Source organism: Myxine glutinosa, chromosome 4, assembly GCF_964187855.1.
Source record: "Myxine glutinosa chromosome 4, kmMyxGlut1.1, whole genome shotgun sequence".
Classification (NCBI taxonomy): Eukaryota; Metazoa; Chordata; class Myxini; order Myxiniformes; family Myxinidae; genus Myxine; species Myxine glutinosa.
In genome coordinates this window covers 94,631,758-94,652,023 of record NC_136264.1, presented here as the reverse complement: position 1 = coordinate 94,652,023, position 20,266 = coordinate 94,631,758, and the positions used below count along the sequence as shown (strand labels likewise).

The 20,266-nt window shown below is 43.0% G+C and overlaps 1 protein-coding gene across 4 annotated transcripts in view; it reads right to left on the bottom strand.

Moving 5' to 3' along the window:
- The window catches only part of LOC137425008 (zinc finger protein 800), a 35,108-nt gene extending 30,735 nt beyond the window's left edge, over positions 1 to 4,373 (bottom strand). The window contains exon 1 of one of the 4 annotated variants that reach the window (XM_068112989.2): positions 4,284 to 4,373. The gene's annotated coding sequence lies outside the window, so the exon portion shown is untranslated. Of the gene's footprint in view, positions 1 to 3,856; positions 3,872 to 3,938; positions 4,063 to 4,283 lie in introns of those variants that run through there. The other 3 variants (XM_068112991.2, XM_068112993.2, XM_068112992.2) reach the window with 3 other exon arrangements.
- Positions 4,374 to 20,266: the final 15,893 nt, after the last annotated feature.

Sequence of the window (20,266 nt, the reverse complement as noted above, 5' to 3'; positions counted from 1 at the left end):
ACGTCCAATGTAGACAAACAACTGAAATATGTCCAATGTATACCAGGCCAACAACCACGTCCAACGTAGACAAACAACTGAAATATGTCCAATGTATACCAGGCCAACAACCAAGGTTTGTATCAGTGGAGTACGCTATATTAAATTATATCGGTGAAGTAGAAACTCTTAGTCTCGTGCACAAGAACGAATGTGGAAAAAGAAAGATAAATAAACATAAGAGACCTTAAAGGAATGGAGATAACAAATGAGAATGTAAAGTTAAAAGAGGAAAGGAAAGAAAGAGTATGCAGTTTAAGGATTGCCCCCCAGAGGGAAGGGGTCTATTTCAGATGGAACCCCAAATGGTGTTTAAGATGAGCCAACTGTGGGTTTAAAATCGTTCATCTCGGATTCTCGGCCTCACGGGTGCAGATTACTCGAAGGTGATTTTAAAGTCCACATGCTTGGTGTTGTTTCATGCACATGCTATTCTTATGAGGGAAGGGACTTGGGCCGAGGGAGAGTGTGCACATGGGAGAGTGTGTGCATTGGAGAGTGTGCTCAAATGAGAGTGTGCATGTGGGAGAGTGTATGTATTGGAGTGTGCGCACGAGGGAGAGTGTCATGTGGGAGTGTGCATTTGGGAGAGTGTGCACGAGAGAGAGAGTGTGCATGTGGGAGAGTGAGAACGAGGAAGAGTGTGCATGTGGGAGAGTGTGTGTATTGGAGTGTGTGCACAAGGGAGAGTGTCATGCGGGAGTGTGCATTTGGGAGAGTGTGCACGAGAGAGAGTGCATGTGGGAGAGTGAGAACAAGGAAGAGTGTGCATGTGGGAGAGTGTGCATGTGGGAGAGTGAGAACGAGGGAGAGTGTGCACGTGGGAGAGTGTGTGTATTGGAGAGTGTGCATGAGGGAGAGTGTGCACGTGGGAGAGTGTGTGTATTGGAGAGTGTGCATGCGGGAGAGTGTCATGTGGGAGAGTAAGAACAAGGGCGAGTGTGCATGAGGGAGAGTGTGCACGTGGGAGAGTGTGCATGTGGGAGAGTGTGTGTATTGGAGAGTGTGCATGTGGGAGAGTAAGAACAAGGGCGAGTGTGCATGAGGGAGAATGTGCACGTGGGAGAGTGTGTGTACTGGAGAGTGTGCACGAGGGAGAGTGTGTGTGTTGGAATGTGTGTACGAGGGAGAGTGTCATGCGAGAGTGTGCATGTGGGAGAGTGAGAATAAGGAAGAGTTGGCATGTGGGAGAGTGTGTATGTGGGAGAGTGTGCATGTGGGAGAGTGAGAACGAGGGAGAGTGAGAATGAGGGAGAGTGTGCATGTGGGAGAGTGTGCATGTGGGAGAGTGTGCATGTGGGAGAGTGAGAACGAGGGAGAATGTGCATGTGGGAGAGTGTGTATGTGGGAGAGTGTGCATGTGGGAGAGTGAGAACGAGGGAGAGTATGCACGTGGGAGAGTGTGTGTATTGGAGAGTGTGCAAGAGGGAGAGTGTCATGCGGGAGTGAGCATGTGGGAGTGTGCACGAGGGAGAGTGTCATGTGGGCGTGTGCATGTGAGAGCGTGTGCATGTGGGAGAGTGTGCACGAGGGAGAGTGTCATGCGGGAGTGTGCATGTGGGAGAGTGTGCATGTGGGAGAGTGTGTGTATTGGAGAGTGTGTGTATTGGAGAGTGTGCATGTGGGAGAGTGTGTGTATGGGAGAGTGTGCATGTGGGAGAGTGTGCATGTGGGAGAGTGTGTGTATTGGAGAGTGTGCACAAGGGAGAATGTGCATGTGGGAGAGTGTGTGTATTGGAGTGTGCATGAGGGAGAGTGTGCATGTGGGAGAGTGTGCATGTGAGAGAGTGTGTGTATTGGAGAGTGTGCATGTGGGAGAGTGTGCATGTGGGAGAGTGTGCATGTGGGAGAGTGTCCACGTGGGAGAGTGTGCACGTAGGAGCGTGTGCATGTGGGAAGTGTGTGTATGGGCGAGTGTACACAAGGGAGAGTGTGCATGTGGGAGAGTGTGTGTATTGGAGAGTGTGCACGTGGGAGAGTGTACATATGGGAGAGTGTGCATGTGGGAGAGTGAGAATGAGGGAGAGTGAGAACAAGGGAGAGTGTGCATGTGGGAGAGTGTGCACATGGGAGAGTGTGCATGTGGGAGAGTGTGCATGTGGGAGAGTGTGCATGTGGGAGAGTGTGTATTGGAGATTGTGCACAAGGGAGAGTGTCATGCGGGCGTGTGTGCATGTGGGAGAGTGTGCATGTGGGAGAGTGTGCACGAGGGAGAGTCTGCATGTGGGAGAGTGTGCATGTGGGAGAGTGTGCATGTGGGAGAGTGTGCATGTGGGAGAGTGTGTATTGGAGATTTTGCACAAGGGAGAGTGTCATGCGGGCGTGTGTGCATGTGGGAGAGTGTGCATGTGGGAGAGTGTGCACGAGGGAGAGTCTGCATGTGGGAGAGTGTGCATGTGGGAGAGTGTGCATGTGGGAGAGTGTGCATGTGGGAGAGTGTGTTTTGGAGATTGTGCACAAGGGAGAGTGTCATGCGGGCGTGTGCATGTGGGAGGGTGTGCATGTGGGAGAGTGTGCATGTGGGAGAGTGAGAACGAGGGAGAGTGTGCACGTGGGAGGGTGTGCACGAGGGATGCACGTAGTTGCTTTCCTGACACCACACCGTGATCCTCGAGGCAGCCATGGGTTAAACTAAAAGAGCGGGATCGACGTTGTGGTAGAAAGTTTATTTTGCAGTAATAACGACATGAGTAATATTGGGACAATTTGTTTGAAATCACCGCCTTTTGTACAAACAATTAATTAGAGGCTTTTAAACATTTGTTGACAACAGTGATGGTTAAAGTCCAATAATTCTGACAAAAAGAAAATATTTAAAAGGATTATCATTATTATTATTATTGTTGTTGTTGTTAATTGTTGTTGTTGTTGTTAATTGTTGTTGTACAAAACGTGTCGTGGTGCTTTTCGGAACGAGCCGTGCCAGGACGCGACGGCTTATCGGGAAACATTTCGTTGTGTCCTTTATCGGGATGTGGATACTGGACCCACAGGAAAGCGCGGGACGTGAGCGCCGCCGGCGGTCGCTCGGTCTCCGTCCGTCTCTCTGCAAACTCCGTTCCTCTTTGAAACACTTCCGTATTCCCGAACCGAGAACGTGACTCGCTGTGCGCCCTCACCGGACTGGGCCGGGCCCCTCTCCGGGGGAGATTAGCGAGCTCGCGCGCCGTGCGACCCCTGATCTGCACAGGGCGTTACCATGGGACGGGTAAAGCGCGCGGCCAAGCCCCCCTATCGACACGCGCACCCCCCAACCCCACCCGAGTCGGAAAAACAAGATGCGACTCGGCCGACTCGCGGGGCCCGCTCCCTTTACTTAGAGGAAGTGCACACGTCCCTCCTCTCCCTGGTCCTTGGTCGCTTCGTCGCGGGGTCCACCTTGTTCACCCCGTCCCTCTAAGCACAGCGCGGCGATGCGCAAACGAGCCCTCGGGGGTTCGCTACCCGTGCCCTCCACGCCCGCCTTGTGCCTCGGCCGTGCCCCGAAAGCATCACGTGCGCCGTGCGCCCGGAGCCGGCTATCCTCCAAGTGCGCAGACCCTCCTGGCGGCCCCATTTCCTCTGCGCCCTCGTCGCAAACTCTCAGTAACCTCCATCCTCCTCCGAGCGTATCGCTCGCACAACTCCCTCCCACCCCTCCGCCCTCGGCCCCGGTTCTGCCTTGGCGGCCTCACGCAGTGGACACCCTAGAAAGGAAAAAAAAATCGTCGCCATTTTCAGAGCTACGATACGAGGAAGAAGGAAATGTCGGGGGTGTGGGGTAAGGGGCGCACACCGAGACAGGACCCGCAGGCTGCGCACACAGGTTCGAGCGCACCATTTTGGGGCTTCAGGTCCGACCCCGACTCCAGGTCCCTCACTAACCCTCCCTCTCCCTCCCGTCTCGGCCCGATGTCCACCTGCGCTCTTGGGCCACGGGCTGTGCGCACAGTTGGCGCCTCCCGCGCATCGCCCTGCTCAAATCGCGCAGTACTTATTGGTCCTTTGGTTTAAAGGGGAGCGAGAAAACGAGGTGAAAACGTGCGGTCGGGAAGAGGGAATGACGGGAGGGAGTGAAGGATCAAGGGAGGAAAGGGTGGGCCGCGGCCCGAGGCGCAGACAACGTTTGCGCACCACCCAGAGAGGCGGCCATAGCCGAAATGAGCAGCGAGTTCAAGGGAGCGCGCAGCTGCGCCCGGTTACAATCCATAATCCCTACGCACTTCCACATCGCGCATCCACAGACATAAGGCCCCCGCACCTACCAGGGGCCCCGCGGTGCGTCCCGATGGCGAGCAAGGGCGAACCCGTAGCGGAGGCGCCGCCTCTGCACGCTCGGAGGCCACGCAGGAGGCGGGGAGCGCTCGAGCGAGCCCGCCAGGGGCCAGGGCGAGGGTCGGAGGACCCAGGCGGTCGGTGGCCGGACGAGAGGGTCTCTGGAACCGGAGGAAGCCGGGTCGAGCCGATCGAGGGTCTTCGAGACGCGCAGCACCGTGGTCGATGTGAACGCACTCCGGCACCAAACGCATGATACGCTCAACTTATTCGGTATTATTCATTAAAATCAATCGATTAACGCCGATACTATTGTTACTAGTATAACTAAGTCGCCGGTAGTCACTAACTAACCCTTTAAAGCCCACTTTCCCGGCCTCCCACCAGGCCCTGCCGCCGCGCGCAAAACGCCACGTGCTCGTCGTGCACCGAGACTGGCGCACGTGTACTGTTTGTCCGTCACGAGCTACGACCACAGCTACTTTGGAGTCCCTGCCGAGGCAACCGAGGCTAACTAAATAACTAGTCATTTCGTATCGTGGTTTGTATTCATTCCAATTGGTAAACCCAGTCATTAATTCGTCCTTCAACGAGTGGCGCCGAGAGCGCAGGCATCACGGGATAAATGGCCTCCTCTTGTACGTATCATTGGATGTGTGATGCAGACGGCTCAGGTCGGTTACCTCGCGGAAAGGTGAGATCAATAGGCTCGGTGACGTCATGGATACAGCGATCGTCGAGAGCTTGGGAGGTCGGCGGTTCGAACCCCGGCCGAGTCGTGGCAAAGACTTTCAAAATGGCACTAGTTTGACGCTCAACACTTAAAAAGAGCAGAGCGCGGACAAACAACCGCTGTGCTCCACGTGGGGATATTGACTTATGGTGGTTGGTACCTTGTTTTTGGATGGGTGATCATACACCTAGATTGGTAGAGCACAGCCTTTGAGAGGTTGAATGGGCTCCTCGTGCACCAAAATTGTGTGTGTCAGTTTGTGTGTGTGTGTGTGTCAGTTTATGATTGTGTGTCAGTTTGTGTGTGTGTGTGTGTCAGTTTGTGTGTGTGTGTATGTCAGTTTATGTTTTTGTGTGTGTGTGTGTATCTGCATGTGTATCAGTTTGTGTATGTATGTGTGTGTCAGTTTGTGTGTGTGCATGTCAGTTTGTGTATGTATGTGTGTGTCAGTTTGTGTGTGTGCATGTCAGTTTGTGTATGTATGTGTGTGCGTGTCAGTTTGTGTGTGCGTGTCAGTTTGTGTGTGTGTGCGTCTCAGTTTGTGTATGTATGTGTGTGCATGTCAGTTTGTGTGTGTGCGTGTCAGTTTGTGTATGTATGTGTGTGTCAGTTTGTGTGTGTGCATGTCAGTTTGTGTATGTATGTGTGTGCGTGTCAGTTTGTGTGTGCATGTCAGTTTGTGTGTGTGTGCGTCTCAGTTTGTGTATGTATGTGTGTGCATGTCAGTTTGTGTGTGTGCGTGTCAGTTTGTGTGTGTATGTGTGTGCGTGTCAGTTTGTGTGTGTATGTGTGTGCGTGTCAGTTTGTGTGTGTATGTATGTGTGTGTGTGTCAGTTTGTGTATGTATGTGTGTGCGTGTCAGTTTGTGTATGTATGTGTGTGCGTGTCAGTTTGTGTGTGTATGTATGTGTGTGCGTGTCAGTTTGTGTGTGTGTGTGTGTGTGTGTGTGTGTGTGTGTGTGTGTGTGTGTCAGTTTGTGTGTGTACATGTCAGTTTGTGTGTGTATGTGTGTGTGTCAGTTTGTGTATGTATGTGTGTGCGTCAGTTTGTGTATGTATGTGTGTGTCAGTTTGTGTATGTATGTGTGCGTGTCAGTTTGTGTGTGTGCGTGTCAGTTTCTGTATGTATGTGTGTGTGTCAGTTTGTGTGTGTGTGTATGTGTGCGTGTCAGTTTGTGTATGTATGTGTGATTGTGTGTGCGTGTCAGTTTGTGTGTGTATGTGTTTGTGTGTGTGCCTGTCAGTTTGTGTGTGTGCGTGTCAGTTTGAGTATGTATGTGTGTGCATGTCCGTTTGTGTATGTATGTGTGTGCGTGTCAGTTTGTGTGTGTGCGTGTCAGTTTGTGTATGTATGTGTGTGCGTGTCAGTTTGTGTGTGTGCGTGTCAGTTTGTGTATGTATGTGTGTGCGTGTCAGTTTGTGTGTGTGCGTCAGTTTGTGTGTGCGCGTGTCAGTTTGTGTGTGTGCGTGTCAGTTTCTGTATGTATGTGTGTGTGTATGTGTGCGTGTCAGTTTGTGTATGTATGTGTGTGCGTGTCAGTTTGTGTGTGTGCGTGTCAGTTTGTGTGTGTGCGTGTCAGTTTGAGTATGTATGTGTGTGCCTGTCCGTTTGTGTATGTATGTGTGTGCGTGTCAGTTTGTGTGTGTGCGTGTCAGTTTGTGTATGTATGTGTGTGCGTGTCAGTTTGTGTGTGTGCGTGTCAGTTTGTGTATGTGTGTGCGTGTCAGTTTGTGTGTGTGCGTGTCAGTTTGTGTGTGTATGTGTGTGCGTGTCAGTTTGTGTATGTATGTGTGTGCGTGTCAGTTTGTGTGTGTGCGTGTGTTTGTGTGTGTGCGTGTCAGTTTGTGTATGTATGTGTGTGCGTGTCGGTTTGTGTGTGTATGTCAGTTTGTGTGTATCTGTGTGTGTCAGTTTGTGTGTACATGTGTGTATGTGTGTGTCAGTTTGTGTGTGTGTCTTCACGAAGCCGAGACGAAGGTAAATGTAAATACAGGAGGAAACAGATTGGCACAAGAAGGATCTGAGGAATCCATTCTTTAAGACAAGACCCATTGTAACCCCATTGGAAAAATAAACGAGCAGCTACTTGTACGTTTCCCCTGCCAGGATAAAACGAGCACCCTCACCCCTGATTGCAAACAAACTTTCTTTAAACATTCCGTGATACAAACACAATCAAATGGTATGAGTATTTGGTAGCAGGCCCTTTGGTGCTTGAATCTGTGAAGGCATCGCATCCATGAAATGTTGCCAAATGTGAAGTAGATTTTGTTGCAGATTTTGATTGTTATTTCATTAAAAAATTAACACGCGTTCCCTAATTGGGAATTTCAACGCAGGAGGCCATTTGGCCCATCAAGCCTGCGCAATGATTGCCAACACAGGGGTGTTGGGCTGTGGATTCGCCTTTTCAATGTGAGTATCAATCAAGGAGGCAACACGGACCATTTTTTAAATCTTCCGTGTGCCTTCTTCTTCCTCTTCTTCTTAGTTGTGTTGTAGTTACAAGATGGCGAGGAATGGCGATTTGAGATTTGAAAATGGAACCGTTTAATCGTCACATGGTTCACGGAAGTGCAGCTTGTGCATTGGTTGTGGTTGTCTGACCAAAGGATCCCACTCACCTACCAGGAGCATCACTAACCTCTCCAGCACGCTCAATCTGGGTCTGAACTTCTAATTGTCTCTGTTCATCCCAAACAACCTCAACTTTTTCCTTTTTTATTCTGAATTTACTGGAAATACTTCCAGGGCAGTATTAGAATGATAAATCCCTCTCCCTCCCCGCCTCCCATCCCCTCCCTGGTCACGACACACATCATGGACCTCCTAGATCCCACCAGAGACCAGAACCCCTCCCATCGTATCTCCACCACTGCCCACACATCTCCCCATCCTCCAGCGCCACCAATCCGGAGGTCACACCCAGCCCCTTCGCATCCCCACCCTTCCCATCAAGGCACCGCTTGAGGCCATGCCCCTCCTGTGCCCCTCCGGTAGAGGTTTATTCTCTTGAACTTCTAGGTCTCACCATCGACCATGACCTTTCTTGGGCCGACCACAGCAAATCTGGCCTCCAAAATCAGCCGCATATTGGGTATCCTCCGTCGTTCCAAGTCTTTCCCTGAAAGATCAGAGCTACTCAGTTTACAAGGCCTTTACCCATAGAGGCCCTTGCACCTGATTGAATCAGAGCTACTCAGTCTACAAGGCCTTTACCCATAGAGGCCCTTGCACCTGATTGAATCAGAGCTACTCAGTCTACAAGGCCTTTACCCATAGAGGCCCTCGCACCTGATTGAATCAGAGCTACTCGGTCTACAAGGCCTTTACCCATAGAGGCCCTCCCACCTGATTGAATCAGAGCTACTCGGTCTACAAGGCCTTTACCCATAGAGGCCCTCCCACCTGATTGAAAGAATGAAAGTGTGTAATGAAATGAAAGTCTGCAAAAAGGTCAGTTTTTATGCAGACGACTTCACATTGTGTTGTACAGTAAGTACCCCCATCCTTCTGCTACGTAGACAGTAGCTGCGTCTCTCTCTCTCTCTAGATCAGCAAAGACCAAGATAAACGATTACCGTATTTTCTGGTGTATTAACTGCACTTTTGTATTGGCAAAAAAGTTAAAAGTTAGGGGTGCGGTTAATACACAGATATAGCAAAAATAAATAAATTATATACTAAGTGGAAGAGCTAACACATACAACATATAATAAAGGGAGCAGAAGACAAGAGGAGGGGGGAGAGGGAAGCACAACAGTAGGGAAAAGGGACATCAGGAGATCTGTGGAAAGGAGAGGGCTGGGGTGGGATAAATAAGATGGACACTCCAGGGGATTTCAGGAAAGAAAACGGAATTTGAAGTAGATGGATTTGGGGTGTATAACGGGGGTAGAAAAGATCAAGGTTTTGGATGGGGGAAGATAAGAGATGATGGTGAACAACTAATGGCGCCTCAGCACCAAACCCACAATCAGGAGGGTCCCATAATGACCAAGATATATATATTTTTAAACTATACACATTGCGATACGTTTAAATGAAGAATATGTATAGAATTTAATGCTACTTTAAAAAAAACATACGATTTTAATTGGAAAAAACACGACCATTAATGGCGAACATTCCAGTTCCAGTACAGTAAGCTTGCGTTTAATGCGTGCTGTGTTTGCGCGTTTTCGGAGTAGTGCGCACCTGCCATTTATACCATTTAAATTTTTTTTACGTGACTCGAGTGAGTGAGTAATGCCGTGATTACATTTTCACACTGAACAACATAAAAACGTATTCGCGATAACACCTGGATTTCGGCTAGTTTGCCTTCCCTCCCTCAGTTCGCAGAAACCCTCCATGTTGTGATTGCTACATTCAAGGTATATTACCTCCAAAGAACATTTGCAAACCTGAAAATGATTTAATGATTTCGCAGGTGAAATCAACTGATAATGATCATAATATGACTGTAAAGGAATTCTTGAATGTCTTCACAATAAGGGATGTTCCATGTAATGTTGAGGAGTGTTGGCAGGAAGTCACCTGTTCCTGTATGAATGGTGTATGGAGGAAACTTTGCCCTCAATTTGATCATGGCTTCAAGGGTTTCAACGAGAATAATGATGTGTTGAAAGCAAGATGTAACATCGTCAAAATGGCCAAGACAGACTCAGCTTTGATGAGGTGGAGGAGGGTGATGTGGAGGAGTTGATGGACTTGTATCAGGAGGAGCTCTCAAATGAGGACTTTCTACTGCTGGAGAAGGAATTCCAGGCGGATTTTAAAACATAATTTACAGATACATTCAAAGTACACCGCCCCAATGCCAAACACATAAATATCCTCCAGCGTGGTATTGCCGGGGCAATACCGCCATGCAGCACAAAGAGACACTATTGGGAGGGAGAGGTGTACAATAATTCATTGATTAATTGCATAATTAAACTCAATAAACAATAATCGGAAAATAATTTCTTAACCAAATGGCTAATAGTGTTTCATGAACCACCAGTGTTTCATCCGAAGCTATAACGTTTTCAAAAATTAATTAAATCAATTAATCAGGAATAAAATAATTAATTGATTAATCAACAAATAAGAAATCAATTAATCAATAAATAAATAATCGATGAAATGATTAATCAATAAATCAAAAATATCCTTGATAGCCACATCACTTGGTCACTGTCATGTCCATATATTAGCTTCCTTGCTCAAAAGGTGCCTGAGATATTGCCCAGATGAGAAAGAAAACAAATAAATGATAAATAAGGAAAATAAATAAATAATAATCATAAAAAAATTAAATAATTAATCAATTGGCGAATAGAACACATAAACCACCACCATTTCATCCAAATCTGCAACTAACAAAATTTTTAAAAATCGTCATGAATCGAATAATTAAATATTTAATCGGTTAATTGATTAATCAATAAATCAAACATAGCCTTTGCAGCCAAATCACTTGGTCATTGGCATGTCCAAATATCAGCTTCCGAACTCAAAAGGTGCCTGAGATAATGGCCAGAAGAGAAAGGAAATGTATAAGTACTGAATTAATCGCTAATAATGAAATAACTAATCAATTAATTGATTAATCAATAAATCAAAAATATGCTTTACAGCCAAATCACTTGGTCATTGTCATGTCCAAATATCAGCTTCCTACCGCAAAAGATGCCTGAGATAATGGCCAGAAGAGAAAGAAAAAAAATAAATGATTAATAATTAAAATAAACAAATAATAATCGTAAAAAATTAAATAATTAATCAATTGCCGAATACAACACAGAAACCACCACCACTTCATCCGAATCCGTAACTTTAAAAAAAAAAAATGTCATTAATCGAATAATAAAATAATTAATCGATTAATTGATTAATCAAATAATAAAATAATTAATCGATTAATTGATTAATCAATAAATCAACAAGTACAGATACGTTCAAAGTACACCGCCCCCATGCCAAATAATGAAATATCCGACAGCGCGGCATTGCCGGGGCGCCTCCGGCGCCCGGCAATACCGCAGTGCAGCTCATAGAAGCTGCATTGGGAGGGAGAGGTGTACACTAATTGATTGATTAATTGTATAATTAAAATCAATCAAAGATTATCACAAAATATTGTGCACCGCTCCTTTCCTATGCCATCTCAAGGCATTGCGAAACGTCATTGCCGGGCACCAAAGGGGGCTCGGCAGTGACGCACCCTGAAAAGGAGTACTCAGTTTTCACTCTGGTTGTTTGTTTGTTTGTTGTACACCGCTCCTTTCCTATGCCATCTCCAAGCATTGCAAAACATCATTGCCAGGCACCGAAGGGGGCTCGGCAGTGACGCACGCTGAAAGGGAGGACTCAGTTTTCAATCTGGTTGTTTGTTTTCTTGTTTGTTTGTTTTCTTGTTTGTTTGTCCGGGCGATATCTCAGCCATACTTTGAGCTAGGAGGCTGAAATTTCGGCACAATAGTGAGCAAGTCCTTTGTCAAAAATGGTATTTTTTGTTTTTTGATTAATCAATTAATTGAGGAGTTATTTAATTATTAGCGATTAATTAAGTACTTATTTAATTAATCAAATTTCCTTTCTCTTCTGACCATTAACTCAGGCACCTTTTGAGCTCGGAAGCTAATATTTGGACATGAGTGACCAAGTGATGTGGCTATCAAGGATATTTTTGATTTATTGATTAATCAATGAATCGATTAATTATTCGATTAATTACGAAAAAAAAAAAAAAATCAGTTACACATTCTGATGAAATGGTGGTGGTTTATGTGTTCTGTGACCGAATTGATTAATAATTTAATTTTTTAATGATTATTATTTATTTATTTTCATTATTAATCATTTATTTATTTTCTTTCTCATTTGGCCAATGTCTAAGGCACCTTTTGAGCTGGGAAGCTAATATATGGACATGACAGTGACCAAGTGATGTGGCTATCAAGGATATTTTTGATTTATTGATTAATCATTTAATCGATTAATTATTTATTGATTAATTGATTAATTATTTATTGATTAATCAATTAATTATTTAATTTTTTATTAATGACTTATTTAATTAAATTTCTAAAAGATACATCTTCGGATGAAACACGTGTGGTTTAGTTATGCCATTAGCCAATTGATTAAGAAAATATTTTGTGATAATCTTTTATTGATTTTAATTATACAATTAATCAATCAATTAGTGTACACCTCTCCCTCCCAATGCAGCCTCAATGAGGTGCACTGCAGTATTGCCGGGTGCCGGAGGCGCCCCGCCAATGCCGCGCTTTCGGATATTTAATTATTTGGCATGGGGGCGGTGTACTTTGAATGTATCTGTACTTGTTTTCTTGTTTGTTTGTTTGTCCGTTTGTTAATAAATCAAAAATACCCTTTGGAGCCAAATCACCTGGTCATTGGCATGTCCAAATTTCAGCTTCCTAACTCAAAAAGTGCCTGAGTTAATGGTCAGAAGAGAAAGGAAATTTGATTAATCAAATAAGTACTTAATTAATCGCAAATAATTAAATAACTCCTCAATTTATTGATTAATCAAAAAACAAAAAATAACGTTTTTGACAAAGGACTTGCTCACTACTGTGCCAATATTTCAGCTTCCTAGCTCAAAGGATGGCTGAGATATCGCCCGGACAAACAAACAAACAAGAAAGCAAGAAAGAAAACAAACAAGAAAGAAAACAAACAACCAGAGTGAAAACTGAGTACACCCTTTCAGCGTGCGTCACTGCCGAGCCCCCTTCGGTGCCCAGCAATGACGATTTGCAATGCCTGGAGATGGCACAGGAAAGGTGCGGTGTACAACAAGTAAAGATACATTCAGAGTACACCGCCCCCATGCCAAATAATTAAATATCCCACAGCACGGCATTGCCGGGGCGCTTCCGGCACCCGGCAATACTGCAGTGCAGCTCATAGAGAGTGCATTGGGAGAGAGAGGTGTACAATAATTGATTGATTAATTGCATAATTAAAATCAATAACAGATTATCATAAAATATTTTCTTAATCAATTGGCTAATAGCATAACTAAACCACTAGTGCTTCATCCGAAGATGTATCTTTTAGAAATTTAATTAAATAAGTCATTAATAAAAAATTAAATAATTAATTGATTAATCAATAAATAATTATTAATCAATGAAGTGATTAATCAATAAATCAAAAATATCCTTTATGGCCACATCACCTGGTCACTGTCATGTCCAAATATTAGCTTCCCAGCTCAAAAGGTGCCTGAGATATTGCCCAGATGAGAAAGAAAATAAATAAATGATTAATAATGAAAATAAATAAATAATAATCGTAAAAAAATGAAATTATTAATCAATTCGGTTATAGAACACATAAACCACCACCATTTCATCAGAATCTGTAACTTAAAAAAAAAAGGAGGCATTAATCGAATAATTAAATAATTAATAGATGAATTAATTAATTGATTAATCAATAAATCAAAAATAGCCTTTGCAGCCAAATCACTTGGTCATTGGCATGTCCAAATATCAGCTTTCCAGCTCAAAAGGTGCCAGAGATAATGCCCAGCAGAGAAAGGAAATATATAAGTACTTAATTAATCACTAATAATTAAACAACTCATCAATGAAATGATTAATCAAAAAACAAAAAATACTGTTTTTGACAAAGTACTTGCTCACTATTGTGCCAAAATTTCAGCTTCCTAGCTCAAAGGATGGCTGAGATATCGCCTGGACAAACAAACAAACAAACAGAGTGAAAACTGAGTACTCCCTTTCAGCGTGCGTCACTGCCGAGCCCCCTTCAGTGCCCGCCAATGACGATTTGCAATGCCTGGAGATGGCATAGGAAAGGTGCGGTGTACAACAAGAAAGAAAACAAGTACAGATACATTCAAAGTACACCGCCCCCATGCCAAATAATTAAATATCCCACAGCGCAGCATTGCCGGGGCGCCTCCGGCACCCGGCAATACTGCAGTGCAGCTCATAGAGGCTGCATTGGGAGCGAGAGGTGTACGCTAATTGATTGATTAATTGTATAATTAAAATCAATAAAAGATTATCACAAAATATTTTCTTTATCAATTCGCTAATAGCATAACTAAACCACTAGTGCTTCATCCAAAGATGTATCTTTTAGAAATGTAATTAAATAAGTCATCAAAAAAAACATTAAATAATTAATTGATTAATCAATAATTAATTAATCAATTAATCAATAAATAATTAATCGATTGAATGATTAATCAATGAATCAAAAATATCCTTGATAGCCACATCACTTGGTCACTCATGTCCAAATATTAGCTTCCAAGCTCCAAAGGTGCCTGAGATATTGGCCAAATGAGAAAGAAAATAAATAAATGCTTAATAATGAAAAAAAATTAATAATCATCATTAAAAAATTAAATTATTAATCAATTCGGTCACAGAACACATAAACCACCACCAGTATCTGTAACTCCATCAGTATCTGTAACTTAAAAAAAAAATTTTTTCGTCATTAATCGAATAATTAATCGATTAATTGATTAATTAATAAATAAAAAATAGCCTTTGCAGCCAAATCACCTGGTCATTGGCATGTCCAAATATCAGCTTCCAAACTCAAAAGGTGCCTGAGTTAATGGTCAGAAGAGAAAGGAAATTTGATTAATTAAATAAGTACTTAATTAATCGTTAATAATTAAATAACTCCTCAATTAATTGATTAATCAAAAAACAAAAAAATACAATTTTTGATAAAGGACTTGCTCACTATTGTGCCGAAATTTCAGCTTCTTAGCTCAAAGGTTGGCTGAGATATCGCCCGGACAAACAAACAAGAAAGAAAACAAACAAGAAAACAAACAAGTACAAATACATTCAAAGTACACCGCCCCATGCCAAATAATTAAATATGCTGCAGCGCGGCATTGCCGGCGCGCCTCCGGCGCCCGGCAATACCGCAATGCAGCTCATTGAGGCTGCATTGGGAGGGAGAGGTGTACACTAATTGATTGATTAATTGTATAATTAAAATCAATAAAAGATTATCACAAAATATTTTCATAATCAATTGGCTAATCGCATAACTAAACCACTAGTGCTTCATCCGAAGATGTATCTTTTAGAAATTTAATTAAATAAGTCATTTATAAAAAATCAAATAATTAATTGATTACTCAATAAATAATTAATCGATTAATCAATAAATAATTAATAGATGAAATGATTAATCAATAAATCAAAAATATCCTTGATAGCCACATCACTTGGTCACTCATGTCCAAATATTAGCTTCCCAGCTCAAAAGGTGCCTGAGATATTGGCCAAATGAGAAAGAAAATAAATAAATGATTAATAATGAAAATAAATAAATAATAATCATAAAAAAATTAAATTATTAATCAATTTGGTCAGAGAACACATAAACTACCACTATTTCATCAGAATCTGCAACTTAAAAAAAAAATTTTTTTTTGTCATTAATCGAATAATTAAATAATTAATCGATTAATTGATTAATTAATAAATCAAAAATATCCTTTGCAGCCAAATCACCTGGTCATTGGCATGTCCAAATATTAGCTTCCTAACTCAAAAGGTGCCTGAGTTAATGGTCAGAAGAGAAAGGAAATTTGATTAATTAAATAAGTACTTAATTAATCGCTAATAATTAAATAACTCCTCAATTTATTGATTAATCAAAAAATATATATACCGTTTTTGAGAAAGGACTTGCTCACTCTTGTGCCGAAATTTCAGCTTCCTAGCTCAAAGGATGGCTGAGATATCGTCTGGACAACCAAGAAAGAAAACAAACAAGAAAACAAGAAAACAAACAAGAAACCAGAGTGAAAACTGAGTACTCTCTTTCAGCGTGCATCACTGCCGAGCCCCCTTTGGTGCCCGGCAATGACGATTTGCAATGCCTGGAAATGGCATAGGAAAGGAGCGGTGTACAACAAGCAAACAAACAACCAGAGTGAAAACTGAGTACTCCCTTTCAGCATGCGTCACTGCCGAGCCCCCTTCGGTGCCCGGCAATGACGTTTTGCAATGTCTGGAGATGGCATGGGAAAGGAGCGGTGTACAACAAGAAAACAAACAAGAAAGAAAGAAAACAACGAGAGTGAAAACTGAGTGCTCCCTTTCAGCGTGCGTCACTGCCGAGCCCCCTTCGGTGCCCGGCAATGACGTTTTGCAATGTCTGGAGATGGCATGGGAAAGGAGCGGTGTACAACAAGAAAACAAACAAGAAAGAAAGAAAACAACGAGAGTGAAAACTGAGTGCTCCCTTTCAGCGTGCGTCACTGCCGAGCCCCCTTCGGTGCCCGGCAATGACGTTTTGCAATGCCTGGAGATGGCATAGGAAAGGAGCGGTGTACAAAAATACCGTTTTTGATAAAGTACTTGCTCACTATTGTGCCGAAATTTCAGCTTCCTAGCTCAAAGGATGGCTGAGATATCGCCCAGACAAACAAGTACAGATACATTCAAAGTACACCACCCCCATGCCAAATAATTAAATATCCTGCAGCAGCTCATAGAGACTGCTTTGGGAGGGAGAGGTGTACAATAAATTGATTGATTAATTGCATAATTAAAAGCAATTAAAGATAATCATAAAATATTTCTTACTCAATTGGCTAATATCATAACTAAACCACTCGTGCTTCATCCGAAGATGTATCTTTTAGAAATTTAATTTTAAAAGTCATTCATAAAAAATTAAATAATTAATTTATTAATCGATGAATAATTAATCGATTAAATGATTAATCAATGAATCAAAAATGTCCTTTAAAGCCACATCACTTGGTTACTGTCATGTCCAAATATTAGCTTCCCAGCTCAAAAGGTGCCTGAGATATTGCCCAGATGAGAAATAAAATAAATAAATAATTAATAATGAAAATAAAGAAATAATCATCATAAAAAAATTAAATCGTTAATCAATTGGCTAATAGAATACATAAACCACCACCATTTCATCCGAATCTGTAACTTAAAAAAAATTAATTAACTAAGTCATTCATCGAATAATTAAATAATTGATCGATTCATTAATTAATCAATAAATCAAAAATAGCCTTTACAGCCAAATCACTTGGTCATTGTCATGTCAAAATATCAGCTTCCTCGGTCAAAAGGTGCCTGAGATATTGGCCAGATGAGAAATAAAATAAATAAATAATGAACATTTAAAAAACCCACCTTTAGAGGCCATTTTTCCCCGCAAGGCGGGGGTTGGCCTTTTTTCGGGGACCGTGGTTGTTGTTGTTTTTCGGTCCCCTTTTTGAAGCAATGTTTTACGGCCGGATGCCCTTCCTGCCGCCAACCCTTTTTGTCGCCTTTTACGACAAACAGGGAATTACCAGTGAACTGGTACTCAATTAGCCGACCTCGGAAGGATGACAGGCTGAGTCAACCCCCCTGGCATTAATTCAGCGATCGACCGGGATTCGAACCCAGGATCCTAGGATCCTAAGCCGGCACCCTAGCCGCTAGCCCAACAACACAACATCAGTAAATAAATAATGAATAATGAAAATATATCAACAATAATCAAAAGAAAAGAAATAATTAATCAATTTGCCAATAGAACACATAAACCATCACCATTTCATCAGAATCTGTAACTTAAAAAAAATAAAAAAAATTGTCATTAATCGAATAATTAAATAATTAATCGATTAATTGATTAATCAATAAATCAAAAATAGCTTTTACAGCCAAATCACTTTGTCATGGCATGTCCAAATATCATCTTCATAACTCAAAAGGTGCCTGAGATCATGGCCAGAAGAGAAAGGAAATAAATAAGCACTTAATTAATCGCTAATAATTAAATAACTCATCAATTAATTGATGAATCAAAAAAACAAAAAATACCGTTTTTGAGAATGTACTTGCTCACTATTGTGCCGAAATTTCAGCTTCCTAGCTCAAAATATGGCTGAGATATCGCCCGGACAAACAAACAAAGAAGAAAGCAAGAAAACAAACAACCATAGTGAAAACTGAGTCCTCCCTTTCAGCGTGCGTCATTGCCGAGCCCCCTTCGGTGCCCGGCAATGACGTTATGCAGCGCCTGGAGATGGCATAGGAAAGGAGCGGTGTACAACAAACAAACAACCAGAGTGAAAACTGAGTACTCCCTTTCAGCGCGCATTATGCCCCCTTCAGTGCCCGGCAATGACGTCATGCAGTGCCTGGAGATGGCATAAGGAGCAGTGTACAATAAAATAAACCACTCTAATGGTAAAAGAGGCAGCACTCACCCTAACCTCTGCCTCTTATAATGGGAAATTAGTTTGAATTTACACATTTTTCCTTCACAACACTTGCACTCAGACTGAAGGTGACGAGCTTAGCTCAGGAGGATGACATTAGGGACTTCACTACCAGCCCGTCGTGGGCCTGCAGGTTCATGGCACGCCATGATCTGTCAGTTCAACACCGCACACACATCTCCCAACATGTACTCGATGACACGGCTAATAAGACTACACACTTCCAGTCCCACATTGTCACGCTTTGCCGGGAGCATGATTTTTTTTTTTTGGAGGGTGACAAAAAAAGGGGTGCGGTTAATGCATGATTGCGGTTAATACACCGGAAAATACGGTACACTCTGGTCTAATAAAAGGAACATGTCCTTCCATCCTGGAAAATCTGAGAGCCTCACCCTATCACTTCAAAATGATCGGCAAACAAACTCACATTTCCATGTTCGTCCACTGGAAGAGGTTCAGTCTCTTGAACTTCTAGGCCTCACCCTATGACCTCAATGACCATTCCTGGGCTGACCACATAGTAAATGCTGGCCTCCAAAACCATCCTCCGTCATTCCTTGGAAAATCAGAGTTACTTACCGTATACAAGGCCATTGTCCGTCGTTCAATGGAGTACTGCTCTTTATGGCTGGCGCTCCAGCATCACATCAGTCCTAGATTCTGTGGAATTTAAAGCTCAAAATTATTGGAATATCCCATGCTGAAGTGAAAGCCAAAGGTCTGTTGCTCTCACATCACAAGCATGTCAGTGGTCTCAGTTTTCCACCATCTCTTCCACAACATTGCTCACTCCATTTTCTGTCCCTTATCCATCCACTTCCAGCAACTCCAGGATGCATGTGTTCTTCCAAAAAAATCCTGCCTGGTTAAATTTCCAAAATTTAGGCTGACTGCACACCTCGACTCTCTTATTCCTCGCCTCTCCTGTCTATGGAACCACTTTCCAGAGGCTCTTCTTTCCCGCTGTTCCATGCAGGTCTTCAAGCAAGCAGTGCACCGCCACCTCATCTCACCCTCCATCTTGACCCATGATCTTTATTACCCCATTCATTTCTCTTAACCCAACCCTCTTCCTTGCTGATTTCAATGTATGTTCGTTCTCTGTCTGTCTCTGTCTGTCTCTGTCTGTCTGTCTCTGTCTGTCTGTCTCTGTCTGTCTGAGTCTGTCTCTGTCTGTCTGTCTCTGTCTCTCTCTCTGTTTCTCTGTCTCTCTCTCTGTTTCTCTGTCTCTCTCTCTGTTTCTCTGTCTCTCTCTCTGTTTCTCTGTCTCTCTCTCTGTTTCTCTCTCTCTCTCTCTGTCTCTGTCTCTGTCTCCGTCTCTCTCTGTCTCTGTCTCTCTCTGTCTCTGTCTCTCTCTGTCTCTGTCTCTCTCTGTCTCTGTCTCTCTCTGTCCCTCTCTCTCTGTCTCTCTCTCTCTCTCTGTCCCTCTCTCTCTGTCTCTCTTTCTCTCTCTGTATCCCCCTTGTCGGTTGTGCCCAATCGTAGCCTTGCAGAAGGTTCATCCTGTAAATTAACCTTGGTGGTGTGGGGTGAGCCTTTGTGGCTATATTCTTAAGACTACATGTCAATCAAGTAGTTAGTGGCCACATGGAGTCCCATTCGCCTGCATTGTACCAATTTACCCCACTCCATTTTATGATTGGGGCACCTCCCACCCCTGATTCAAAATGCAGAATTGGCAATGACTACTTGCGTATGGCGGATGAGTACGTTGAGGTGTGCACAATTCAACCCCACCCACAAGGAGAATGGCTAGAAAAATTAACTTTGAAATTAACTTCTGGTGTTTCCTGCATTACTAAAATTAACTTGTGACTTTTGGAACGTTTTATTTTGTGACGGTGTAGAAATTAAAAGCATGGCATGAGTCATCTTCATTTGGGAAAAGAGAAATTCTTAGGTTATTGTTTTTAAGCCTATATGGCACAAAGGTGTTACAAAAATATTTTCTTGCATTTTAAAAAGG